This window comes from Pleurodeles waltl, chromosome 1_2 (genome assembly GCF_031143425.1).
Source record: "Pleurodeles waltl isolate 20211129_DDA chromosome 1_2, aPleWal1.hap1.20221129, whole genome shotgun sequence".
In the NCBI taxonomy this organism is placed as follows: Eukaryota; Metazoa; Chordata; class Amphibia; order Caudata; family Salamandridae; genus Pleurodeles; species Pleurodeles waltl.
In genome coordinates this window covers 337,456,099-337,468,103 of record NC_090437.1, presented here as the reverse complement: position 1 = coordinate 337,468,103, position 12,005 = coordinate 337,456,099, and the positions used below count along the sequence as shown (strand labels likewise).

Genomic DNA, 12,005 nt, shown 5'->3' with positions numbered 1-12,005 from the left:
TCAAGTATCCCCATGATCTCCTGCTCAGGAAAGAATTTCCTTTCTATCAGGCCTTGGAAAATCTACTCGCGCGCTACAGCGAGCAAGATTTGATCAGATCGAGCTAAATTTAGAACCTGCTCACACAATCTGACGAGTGGACAAAGAACAGATGTTCTGTTCAATCTGAGTGTGAATAAGCAATAACATGCCTTTAAATCTTTTTATCTTATCGCATTGGCTGTGTTCAGAGAAACAGGTCGAAAGGCAGTTGACCTCTGATGGCAGAGTTCAAGGATTTTGTAAAGTGAACTGTCTGACCTGCTGTACAAAGAGTGTGAAATGAGAGGCTGCAGGGTGTCAGATTTTTCCTACCATTTAAATAACTAGGTCAACAGTACAAACATTTCAAAATATATTTCAGTAGCTGTCAAAGCCCATTTTTTGTACTTCTGTGGGATGAAAAACATATTTTAGTAGGATGAAAACAAACCAGAACACTTTAATTGGTGATTTACAAATGATAAATGTTTTCTGAATGTCTTCAGAAAATATATTTAATACAATATAGTTTTATCAGTAAAGCTGCAAGTTCATGGGAACATTTTTGGCCATTTCAATGGAAAATTTACTATCTGTAAGTGACAGTATACTACCGCATCATGCTTTTGTAATGTATTTATTAAAAGTGAGTGTTTAAACATGAACTGAGAAACATTCCTGCCCTGATAGGCAAAGGTATTAGTTAACTAAAAGGCAAGTCAGGGATTACATGTACCCTATATGTGGGCTAGATTCTTCTCATACATGGAGCAAACGTTTAATCTATTGAATCAAACAAAAGTGTTCTTGTAAAGCTGAAATGCTGAACTCACATATTTGAAGGTGCACTTATACATGAGAATACAGAAAAAGGCAGCTCCGTAAAATAAAATATTTGCCTAGGATTACACAATTAGAGACCAGTTTACAAGTCAAGTACATTTCAGTTAGGTCCAGTAGATTTTTCAAGTTACTCGACAGGACTAGTAAAATGTTTATGATTTTTCGAGGCCTTTCTATGAAGTAAACACTGTTTAAACCAAAGTGTATATCCAGCCTTCAGCCCATCATTTAATACAGCTTTTTGGTGACTATTAAATGAAACATAAGAAGGAGTGAGATTCAAGCCATACACTCTCATGAAGCATACTTCATCACTTATCATATTTCAGGTTTCATTACAAACTCCCCCTTTGCAGGAGGAGTAGACTATTAGGTTACCCTCTACCCCTAAACTTAGTCTATCAGAGGTTGCTTCTATACATTTTGTGTAAAAAAAAGAAAAATAAAACTCAAAAATAGCCCTTAGATATTACATAGATATTACGTAGACAAAATAAGGAAGAATGCAAGTCAATGAAGAGAATTACAAAGCTATCCGCTATCTTCTTCAAAACTGTGAACAGCAGGATAGATGTGCCCTGGACAGAGAAATCTGGAAGTAAGAGTTTGAGCCTTGCAAAGGAACACCAATATTGGATTTGTTGATGCTCAATGTTCTGTAGAAGTCGGGCATGTAGTAACCAACCATCTAATTGACCAAGTTAAACAAATATCAATTTCTAGGACTCTTGTTAGGCAGTACATTTATGTTCTTTGGACGTCTGCTTATTCGCATACAGTAGTCAAATGATACTAGATGCCTAACCTCCATAATAAGAAAGCATAATATAACAACGCAAAATAAATGTCATTAATGGCAAACATTTGAAAAATAATGCTATAGCCTAATTAACACAAAATGGGCTAGTTATGGAGAACTACACAACCTCAAGTCACTCTCCCCACCACCTCCCACCATGGACATCATTTAGGGGTTGCCAGGGTTCGCAGCTGTGACCCCAGCTGGCCCTTTGCAACCCCTAGCACTGCCTTGCGACCACTGGCCTCAGAAGTGGTAAAATCAGTGCCAGGAACACAGGGGCAACTCGTCCTTAAGGACGTTGCTTGGGGCTCCACCTCCTTGTTTTTAATCAGTTTTGTATTACATTAATAGTAAATAATATAATATTATTCACTATTTGTGTAATTAAAAAATGGAGTCCAGTTAGATGGAATATGACACTCCTTGGTAGTGGAGGTAAGTAAAAAACACATGCACATGTATAATGTGTGCATGCGTGCTAGTTAGTGTGCTTATGTAAACAAGTGTGTGTATGAGTAAATGTGTGTGCATGTGAAACAATGTATGCATGTCTAAAAGTTTAGATAAAATGCTGTGTGATGTCACTTCCGCTACCCCTGAATTTTTGGTGAATTGATGGCCATATCTCCCACACTGTTAAAATGACTGACAAGGCCGAAATCAATTGAACTTAATCAAATGTAGTAGGAGTGTCGCCTGGCTTCTGGTTAGGCCCAGGATTCATATTGCACGCAAAGGTGTCTAGGCATAGCATTTGGCCGTGGCCTATGTACTTTAGGTCCAAGGATTTTTGTTTGGCCAATTCCTGCATTTCTGTTCTAAGTGCTCCAGCCCACTCTGGGTGCATGGTCTGGCCTCCCTTACCATTCCTAACTTTAGAGGTGACTTGCCAAGGCCTTATGTCACTAGCCAAGGCCCAGTGAGCTGTGGAATGAACACTCTGGGCATCGCCTGCACAGGGGAATGTTCTGAGTGCAGAGTATGGGCTTTGGCCACAACCTGAAACTAGCACATCTCTCAACCTTGCAAAGAATGGTCACAGACAGCAGGCTCTGAACACACGTCTTGTACATCCGACCTCTTGGCAAAGGCCATGGCCTTTAGTCACTGCTTCTGCCCTGTTAATTATCTGTAGCAAACCATGCCATATTTAAAGTTTCAAGTTGATTTTGGATCATAATTCAGGTTTGGAGCTACAAATGTTGAATCTCAAAATCGGCTTTACAATCTCTAAAAGGATTTTTTCAACTCCTCCTCGGAGTACCTACACCTGCTACAGTTTGGTAATAGGTACTATGCATCCTGGCCCAAGCAACTTTCCTCACAATGTAAAATCACAATTTTAGCTAAAACATTCATTTTAAAACAGAAAAAGTGTCAAATTCAGACTGAATGATTAATAACAATTTTAATTGGTTGATGTAAGGAAATGCCTCCTTGGCATGGTTGCCCCCTGACTTTTTGCCTTTGCTGATGCTATGTTCACAATTGAAAGTGTGCTGAGGCCTGCTAACCATGCCCCAGCACCAGTGTTCTTTCCCTAACCTGTACTTTTGTATCCACAATTGGCAGACCCTGGCATCCAGATAAGTCCCTTGTAACTGGTACTTCTAGTACCAAGGGCCCTGATGCCAAGGAAGGTCTCTAAGGGCTGCAGCATGTCTTATGCCACCCTGGAGACCTCTCACTCAGCACAGACACACTGCTTGCCAGCTTGTGTGTGCTAGTGAGGACAAAACGAGTAAGTCGACATGGCACTCCCCTCAGGGTGCCATGCCAGCCTCTCACTGCCTATGCAGTATAGGTAAGACACCCTTCTAGCAGGCCTTACAGCCCTAAGGCAGGGTGCACTATACCATAGGTGAGGGTACCAGTGCATGAGCATGGTACCCCTACAGTGTCTAAACAAAACCTTAGACATTGTAAGTGCAGGGTAGCCATAAGAGTATATGGTCTGGGAGTTTGTCAAACACGAACTCCACAGCACCATAATGGCTACACTGAAAACTGGGAAGTTTGGTATCAAACTTCTCAGCACAATAAATGCACACTGATGCCAGTGTACATTTTATTGCAAAATACACCCCAGAGGGCACCTTAGAGGTGCCCCCTGAAACTTAACCGACTATCTGTGTAGGCTGACTAGTTCCAGCAGCCTGCCACACTAGAGACATGTTGCTGGCCCCATGGGGAGAGTGCCTTTGTCACTCTGAGGCCAGTAACAAAGCCTGCACTGGGTGGAGATGCTAACACCTCCCCCAGGCAGGAGCTGTAACACCTGGCGGTGAGCCTCAAAGGCTCACCCCTTTGTCACAGCACCGCAGGACACTCCAGCTAGTGGAGTTGCCCGCCCCCTCCGGCCCGGCCTCCACTTTTGGCGGCAAGGCCGGAGAAAATAATGAGAATAACAAGGAGGAGTCACTGGCCAGTCAGGACAGCCCCTAAGGTGTCCTGAGCTGAAGTGACTAACTTTTAGAAATCCTCCATCTTGCAGATGGAGGATTCCCCCAATAGGGTTAGGATCGTGACCCCCTCCCCTTGGGAGGAGGCACAAAGAGGGTGTACCCACCCTCAGGGCTAGTAGCCATTGGCTACTAACCCCCCAGACCTAAACACGCCCTTAAATTTAGTATTTAAGGGCTACCCTGAACCCTAGAAAATTAGATTCCTGCAAACTACAAGAAGAAGGACTGCCTAGCTGAAAGCCCCTGCAGAGGAAGACCAGAAGACGACAACTGCCTTGGCTCCAGAAACTCACCGGCCTGTCTCCTGCCTTCCAAAGATCCTGCTCCAGCGACGCCTTCCAAAGGGACCAGCGACCTCGACATCCTCTGAGGACTGCCCCTGCTTCGAAAAGACAAGAAACTCCCGAGGACAGCGGACCTGCTCCAAGAAAGGCTGCAACTTTGTTTCCAGCAGCTTTGAAAGAACCCTGCAAGCTCCCCGCAAGAAGCGTGAGACTTGCAACACTGCACCCGGCGACCCCGACTCGGCTGGTGGAGATCCAACACCTCAGGAGGGACCCCAGGACTACTCTGATACTGTGAGTACCAAAACCTGTCCCCCCTGAGCCCCCACAGCGCCGCCTGCAGAGGGAATCCCGAGGCTTCCCCTGACCGCGACTCTTTGAATCCAAAGTCCCGACGCCTGGGAGAGACCCTGCACCCGCAGCCCCCAGGACCTGAAGGACCGGACTTTCACTGGAGAAGTGACCCCCAGGAGTCCCTCTCCCTTGCCCAAGTGGAGGTTTCCCCGAGGAATCCCCCCCTTGCCTGCCTGCAGCGCTGAAGAGATCCCGAGATCTCTCATAGACTAACACTGCGAACCCGACGCTTGTTTCTACACTGCACCCGGCCGCCCCCGCGCCGCTGAGGGTGAAATTTCTGTGTGGGCTTGTGTCCCCCCCGGTGCCCTACAAAACCCCCCTGGTCTGCCCTCCGAAGACGCGGGTACTTACCTGCAAGCAGACCGGAACCGGGGCACCCCCTTCTCTCCATTCTAGCCTATGTGTTTTGGGCACCACTTTGAACTCTGCACCTGACCGGCCCTGAGCTGCTGGTGTGGTGACTTTGGGGTTGCTCTGAACCCCCAACGGTGGGCTACCTTGGACCAAGAACTAAGCCCTGTAAGTGTCTTACTTACCTGGTTAACCTAACAAATACTTACCTCCCCTAGGAACTGTGAAAATTGCACTAAGTGTCCACTTTTAAAACAGCTATTTGTGAATAACTTGAAAAGTATACATGCAATTTTGATGATTTGAAGTTCCTAAAGTACTTACCTGCAATACCTTTCGAATGAGATATTACATGTAGAATTTGAACCTGTGGTTCTTAAAATAAACTAAGAAAAGATATTTTTCTATATAAAAACCTATTGGCTGGATTTGTCTCCGAGTGTGTGTACCTCATTTATTGTCTATGTGTATGTACAACAAATGCTTAACACTACTCCTTGGATAAGCCTACTGCTCGACCACACTACCACAAAATAGAGCATTAGTATTATCTATTTTTACCACTATTTTACCTCTAAGGGGAACCCTTGGACTCTGTGCATGCTATTCCTTACTTTGAAATAGCACATACAGAGCCAACTTCCTACATTGGTGGATCAGCGGTGGGGTACAAGACTTTGCATTTGCTGGACTACTCAGCCAATACCGGATCACACGACAAATTCCAAAATTGTCATTAGAAATTCATTTTTGCAATTTGAAATTGTTCTAAATTCTTAAAAGTCCTGCTAGGGCCTTGTGTGTTAAGTCCCTGTTTAGCATTGTCTTTTAGAGTTTAAAAGTTTGTTAAAAGTTTGAATTAGATTCTAGAAACAGTTTTAGATTCTTAAAAAAGTATTCCAACTCTTAGCAGAATAATGTCTGATACAGAGATGCAGGTGGTGGAACTCGACACCACACCTTACCTCCATCTTAAGATGAGGGAGCTAAGGTCTCTCTGTAATATAAAGAAAATAACCATTGGCTCCAGACCTACCAAAATTCAGCTCCAGGAGCTGTTGGCAGAGTTTGAAAAAGCCAACCCCTCTGATGATGACATCACAGAGGAAGAAATTAGTGACTTGGAGGCCAATGTCCCTCCTCCAGTCCTAAATAGGGAGAACAGGACCCCTCAAGTCCTGTCTCCAACTGTGTTAGTCAGAAATAGTGAGTCCCTCACAGGAGGGTCCCACATTTCTGAAATCACTGAGGATGCTCTCAGTGAAGATGACCTCCTGTTAGCCAGGATGGCCAAAAGATTGGCTTTAGAGAGACAGCTCCTAGCCATAGAAAGGGAAAGACAAGAGATGGGCCTAGGACCCATCAATGGTGGCAGCAATATAAATAGGGTCAGAGATTCTCCTGACATGTTAAAAATCCCCAAAGGGATTGTGACAAAATTTGAAGATGGTGATGACATCACCAAGTGGTTCACAGCTTTTGAGAGGGCTTGTGTAACCAGAAAAGTGAACAGATCTCACTGGGGTGCTCTCCTTTGGGAAATGTTCACTGGAAAGTGTAGGGATAGACTCCTCACACTCTCTGGAAAAGATGCAGAATCTTATGACCTCATGAAGGGTACCCTGATTGAGGGCTTTGGATTCTCCACTGAGGAGTACAGGATTAGGTTCAGGGGGGCTCAAAAATCCTCGAGCCAGACCTGGGTTGACTTTGTTGACTACTCAGTGAAAACACTAGATGGTTGGATTCAAGGCAGTGGTGTAAGTAATTATGATGGGCTGTACAATTTATTTGTGAAAGAACACCTGTTAAGTAATTGTTTCAATGATAAACTGCATCAGCATCTGGTAGACCTAGGACCAATTTCTCCCCAAGAATTGGGAAAGAAGGCGGACCATTGGGTCAAGACAAGGGTGTCCAAGACTTCAACAGGGGGTGACCAAAAGAAAGGGGTCACAAAGACTCCCCAGGGGAAGGGTGATGAGACAACCAAAACTAAAAATAGCAAAGAGTCTTCTACAGGCCCCCAAAAACCTGCACAGGAGGGTGGGCCCAGAGCCTCTTCACAAAACAATGGGTACAAGGGTAAAAACTTTGATCCCAAAAAGGCCTGGTGTCATAGCTGTAAACAGCATGGGCACCAAACTGGAGACAAGGCCTGTCCCAAGAAAGGTTCCACTCCAAACTCCCATCCAGGTAACACTGGTATGGCTAGTCTCCAAGTGGGATCAACAGTGTGCCCAGAGCAAATCAGGGTCCACACTGAAGCTACTCTAGTTTCTGAGGGTGGGGTGGATTTAGCCACACTAGCTGTCTGGCCGCCTAACATGCAAAAATACAGACAGCAACTCTTAATTAATGGGACTAGAATAGAGGGCCTGAGGGATACAGGTGCCAGTGTCACCATGGTGACAGAGAAACTGGTTTCCCCTGGCCAATACCTGACTGGAAAAACTTACACAGTCACCAACGCTGACAATCAGAGAAAAGTACATCCCATGGCAATGGTTACTTTAGAATGGGGAGGGGTCAATGGCCTGAAACAGGTGGTGGTCTCCTCAAATATCCCAGTGGACTGTCTGCTTGGAAATGACCTGGAGTCCTCAGCATGGGCTGAGGTAGAACTAAAAACCCATGCAGCAATGCTGGGTATCCCTGAACTGGTGTGTGTGAAAACAAGAGCACAATGCAAGGCACAGGGTGAACAAGTAGAGCTGGAGTCTGGAAGAATGGCCCAGCCTACCAAGAGAACAGGAAAGTCAGTTGGGAAACCAACTACAACACAGCAAAAGAAAGGGAACCTCTCTTCTCAGGAAGAAGTTCTGCCCTCTGAGGGAACTGAGCCTTTGGAGCTTGAACCTTATCAGGTTGAGCTCTTAGGCCCAGGGGGACCCTCAAGGGAGGAGCTGTGTAAGGGACAAGAAACCTGTCCCTCTCTTGAAGGCCTTAGGCAGCAAGCTGCTGAAGAGTCCAAAGGCAAGAAAAATGGAACGCATAGGGTCTATTGGGAAGATGGACTCCTGTACACTGAGGCCAGAGACCCCAAACCTGGTGCCACTAGGAGAGTGGTAGTGCCTCAGCTGTTCAGGAAGTTCATCCTAACATTGGCCCATGACATTCCCCTTGCTGGACATTTGGGACAAACCAAGACGTGGGAGAGGTTAGTCAACCACTTCTACTGGCCCAATATGTCCAACATGGTTAAGGAGTTTTGCCTCTCCTGCCCCACCTGTCAAGCCAGTGGTAAGACAGGTGGGCATCCAAAGGCCCCCCCTCATTCCACTTCCAGTGGTGGGGGTTCCCTTTGAAAGAGTGGGTGTGGACATAGTTGGTCCACTAGAACCTCCCACAGCCTCAGGAAATATGTATATCCTGGTAGTAGTGGATCATGCTACCAGGTATCCTGAAGCTATTCCCCTTAGGTCGACTACTGCCCCTGCAGTAGCCAAGGCCCTCATTGGTATCTTTACCAGAGTGGGTTTCCCTAAGGAGGTGGTGTCTGACAGAGGTACCAACTTCATGTCAGCATACCTAAAGCACATGTGGAATGAGTGTGGAGTGACTTATAAATTCACTACACCATACCATCCCCAAACTAATGGCTTGGTTGAGAGATTCAACAAGACATTAAAAGGCATGATCATGGGGCTCCCAGAAAAACTCAAAAGGAGATGGGATGTCCTCTTGCCATGTCTGCTTTTCGCTTACAGAGAGGTGCCACAGAAGGGAGTAGGATTCTCACCCTTTGAACTTCTGTTTGGTCATCCTGTAAGGGGACCACTTGCCCTTGTTAAAGAAGGCTGGGAGAGACCTCTCCATGAGCCTAAACAGGACATAGTGGACTATGTACTTGGCCTTCGCTCTAGAATGGCAGAGTACATGGAAAAGGCAACCAAAAACCTTGAGGCCAGCCAACAGCTCCAGAAGTTTTGGTATGACCAAAAGGCTGCACTGGTTGAGTTCCAACCAGGGCAGAAAGTCTGGGTTCTGGAGCCTGTGGCTCCCAGGGCACTCCAGGACAAATGGAGTGGCCCTTACCCAGTACTAGAAAGGAAGAGTCAGGTCACCTACCTGGTGGACCTGGGCACAAGCAGGAGCCCCAAGAGGGTGATCCATGTGAACCGCCTTAAGCTCTTCCATGACAGGGCTGATGTGAATCTGTTGATGGTAACAGATGAGGATCAGGAGGCAGAGAGTGAACCTCTCCCTGATCTTCTGTCATCAGACCCAAAAGATGGCACAGTAGATGGAGTGATCTACTCAGACACCCTCTCTGGCCAACAGCAAGCTGATTGTAGGAGAGTCCTACAACAGTTTCCTGAACTCTTCTCCTTAACCCCTGGTCAGACACACCTGTGTACCCATGATGTGGACACAGGAGACAGCATGCCTGTCAAGAACAAAATCTTTAGACAATCTGACCATGTTAAAGAAAGCATCAAGGTGGAAGTCCACAAGATGCTGGAATTGGGAGTAATTGAGCGCTCTGACAGCCCCTGGGCTAGCCCAGTGGTCTTAGTCCCCAAACCTCACACCAAAGATGGAAAGAAAGAGATGAGGTTTTGTGTGGACTACAGAGGGCTCAATTCTGTCACCAAGACAGATGCCCATCCAATTCCAAGAGCTGATGAGCTCATTGATAAATTAGGTGCTGCCAAATTTCTAAGTACCTTTGACTTGACAGCAGGGTACTGGCAAATAAAAATGGCACCTGGAGCAAAGGAAAAGACAGCATTCTCCACACCTGATGGGCATTATCAGTTTACTGTTATGCCCTTTGGTTTAAAGAATGCCCCTGCCACCTTCCAAAGGTTGGTGAATCAAGTCCTTGCTGGCTTGGAGTCCTTTAGCACAGCTTATCTTGATGATATTGCTGTCTTTAGCTCCACCTGGCAGGATCACCTGGTCCACCTGAAGAAGGTTTTGAAGGCTCTGCAATCTGCAGGCCTCTCTATCAAGGCATCCAAATGCCAGATAGGGCAGGGAACTGTGGTTTACTTGGGCCACCTTGTAGGTGGAGGCCAAGTTCAGCCACTCCAACCCAAGATCCAGACTATTCTGGACTGGGTAGCTCCAAAAACCCAGACTCAAGTCAGGGCATTCCTTGGCTTGACTGGGTATTACAGGAGGTTTGTGAAGGGATATGGATCCATTGTGACAGCCCTCACTGAACTCACCTCCAAGAAAATGCCCAAGAAAGTGAACTGGACTGTGGAATGCCAACAGGCCTTTGACACCCTGAAACAAGCAATGTGCTCAGCACCAGTTCTAAAAGCTCCAGATTATTCTAAGCAGTTCATTGTGCAGACTGATGCCTCTGAACATGGGATAGGGGCAGTTTTGTCCCAAACAAATGATGATGGCCTTGACCAGCCTGTTGCTTTCATTAGCAGGAGGTTACTCCCCAGGGAGCAGCGTTGGAGTGCCATTGAGAGGGAGGCCTTTGCTGTGGTTTGGTCCCTGAAGAAGCTGAGACCATACCTCTTTGGGACTCACTTCCTAGTTCAAACTGACCACAGACCTCTCAAATGGCTGATGCAAATGAAAGGTGAAAATCCTAAACTGTTGAGGTGGTCCATCTCCCTACAGGGAATGGACTTTATAGTGGAACACAGACCTGGGACTGCCCATGCCAATGCAGATGGCCTTTCCAGGTTCTTCCACTTAGAAAATGAAGACTCTCTTGGGAAAGGTTAGTCTCATCCTCTTTCGTTTGGGGGGGGGTTGTGTAAGGAAATGCCTCCTTGGCATGGTTGCCCCCTGACTTTTTGCCTTTGCTGATGCTATGTTTACAATTGAAAGTGTGCTGAGGCCTGCTAACCAGGCCCCAGCACCAGTGTTCTTTCCCTAACCTGTACTTTTGTATCCACAATTGGCAGACCCTGGCATCCAGATAAGTCCCTTGTAACTGGTACTACTAGTACCAAGGGCCCTGATGCCAAGGAAGGTCTCTAAGGGCTGCAGCATGTCTTATGCCACCCTGGAGACCTCTCACTCAGCACAGACACACTGCTTGCCAGCTTGTGTGTGCTAGTGAGGACAAAACGAGTAAGTCGACATGGCACTCCCCTCAGGGTGCCATGCCAGCCTCTCACTGCCTATGCAGTATAGGTAAGACACCCCTCTAGCAGGCCTTACAGCCCTAAGGCAGGGTGCACTATACCATAGGTGAGGGTACCAGTGCATGAGCATGGTACCCCTACAGTGTCTAAACAAAACCTTAGACATTGTAAGTGCAGGGTAGCCATAAGAGTATATGGTCTGGGAGTTTGTCAAACACGAACTCCACAGCACCATAATGGCTACACTGAAAACTGGGAAGTTTGGTATCAAACTTCTCAGCACAATAAATGCACACTGATGCCAGTGTACATTTTATTGCAAAATACACCCCAGAGGGCACCTTAGAGGTGCCCCCTGAAACTTAACCGACTATCTGTGTAGGCTGACTAGTTCCAGCAGCCTGCCACACTAGAGACATGTTGCTGGCCCCATGGGGAGAGTGCCTTTGTCACTCTGAGGCCAGTAACAAAGCCTGCACTGGGTGGAGATGCTAACACCTCCCCCAGGCAGGAGCTGTAACACCTGGCGGTGAGCCTCAAAGGCTCACCCCTTTGTCACAGCACCGCAGGACACTCCAGCTAGTGGAGTTGCCCGCCCCCTCCGGCCCGGCCTCCACTTTTGGCGGCAAGGCCGGAGAAAATAATGAGAATAACAAGGAGGAGTCACTGGCCAGTCAGGACAGCCCCTAAGGTGTCCTGAGCTGAAGTGACTCTAACTTTTAGAAATCCTCCATCTTGCAGATGGAGGATTCCCCCAATAGGGTTAGGATCGTGACCCCCTCCCCTTGGGAGGAGGCACAAAGAGGGTGTACCCACCCTC

General features: G+C 46.8%; 1 protein-coding gene across 1 annotated transcript in view; it reads right to left on the bottom strand.

Annotated features, from left to right (window-relative positions):
• HAUS6 (HAUS augmin like complex subunit 6) overlaps window positions 1–12,005 on the bottom strand; it is a 356,865-nt gene that overhangs the window by 306,968 nt on the left and 37,892 nt on the right. The gene's annotated exons all lie outside the window — the stretch shown is intronic.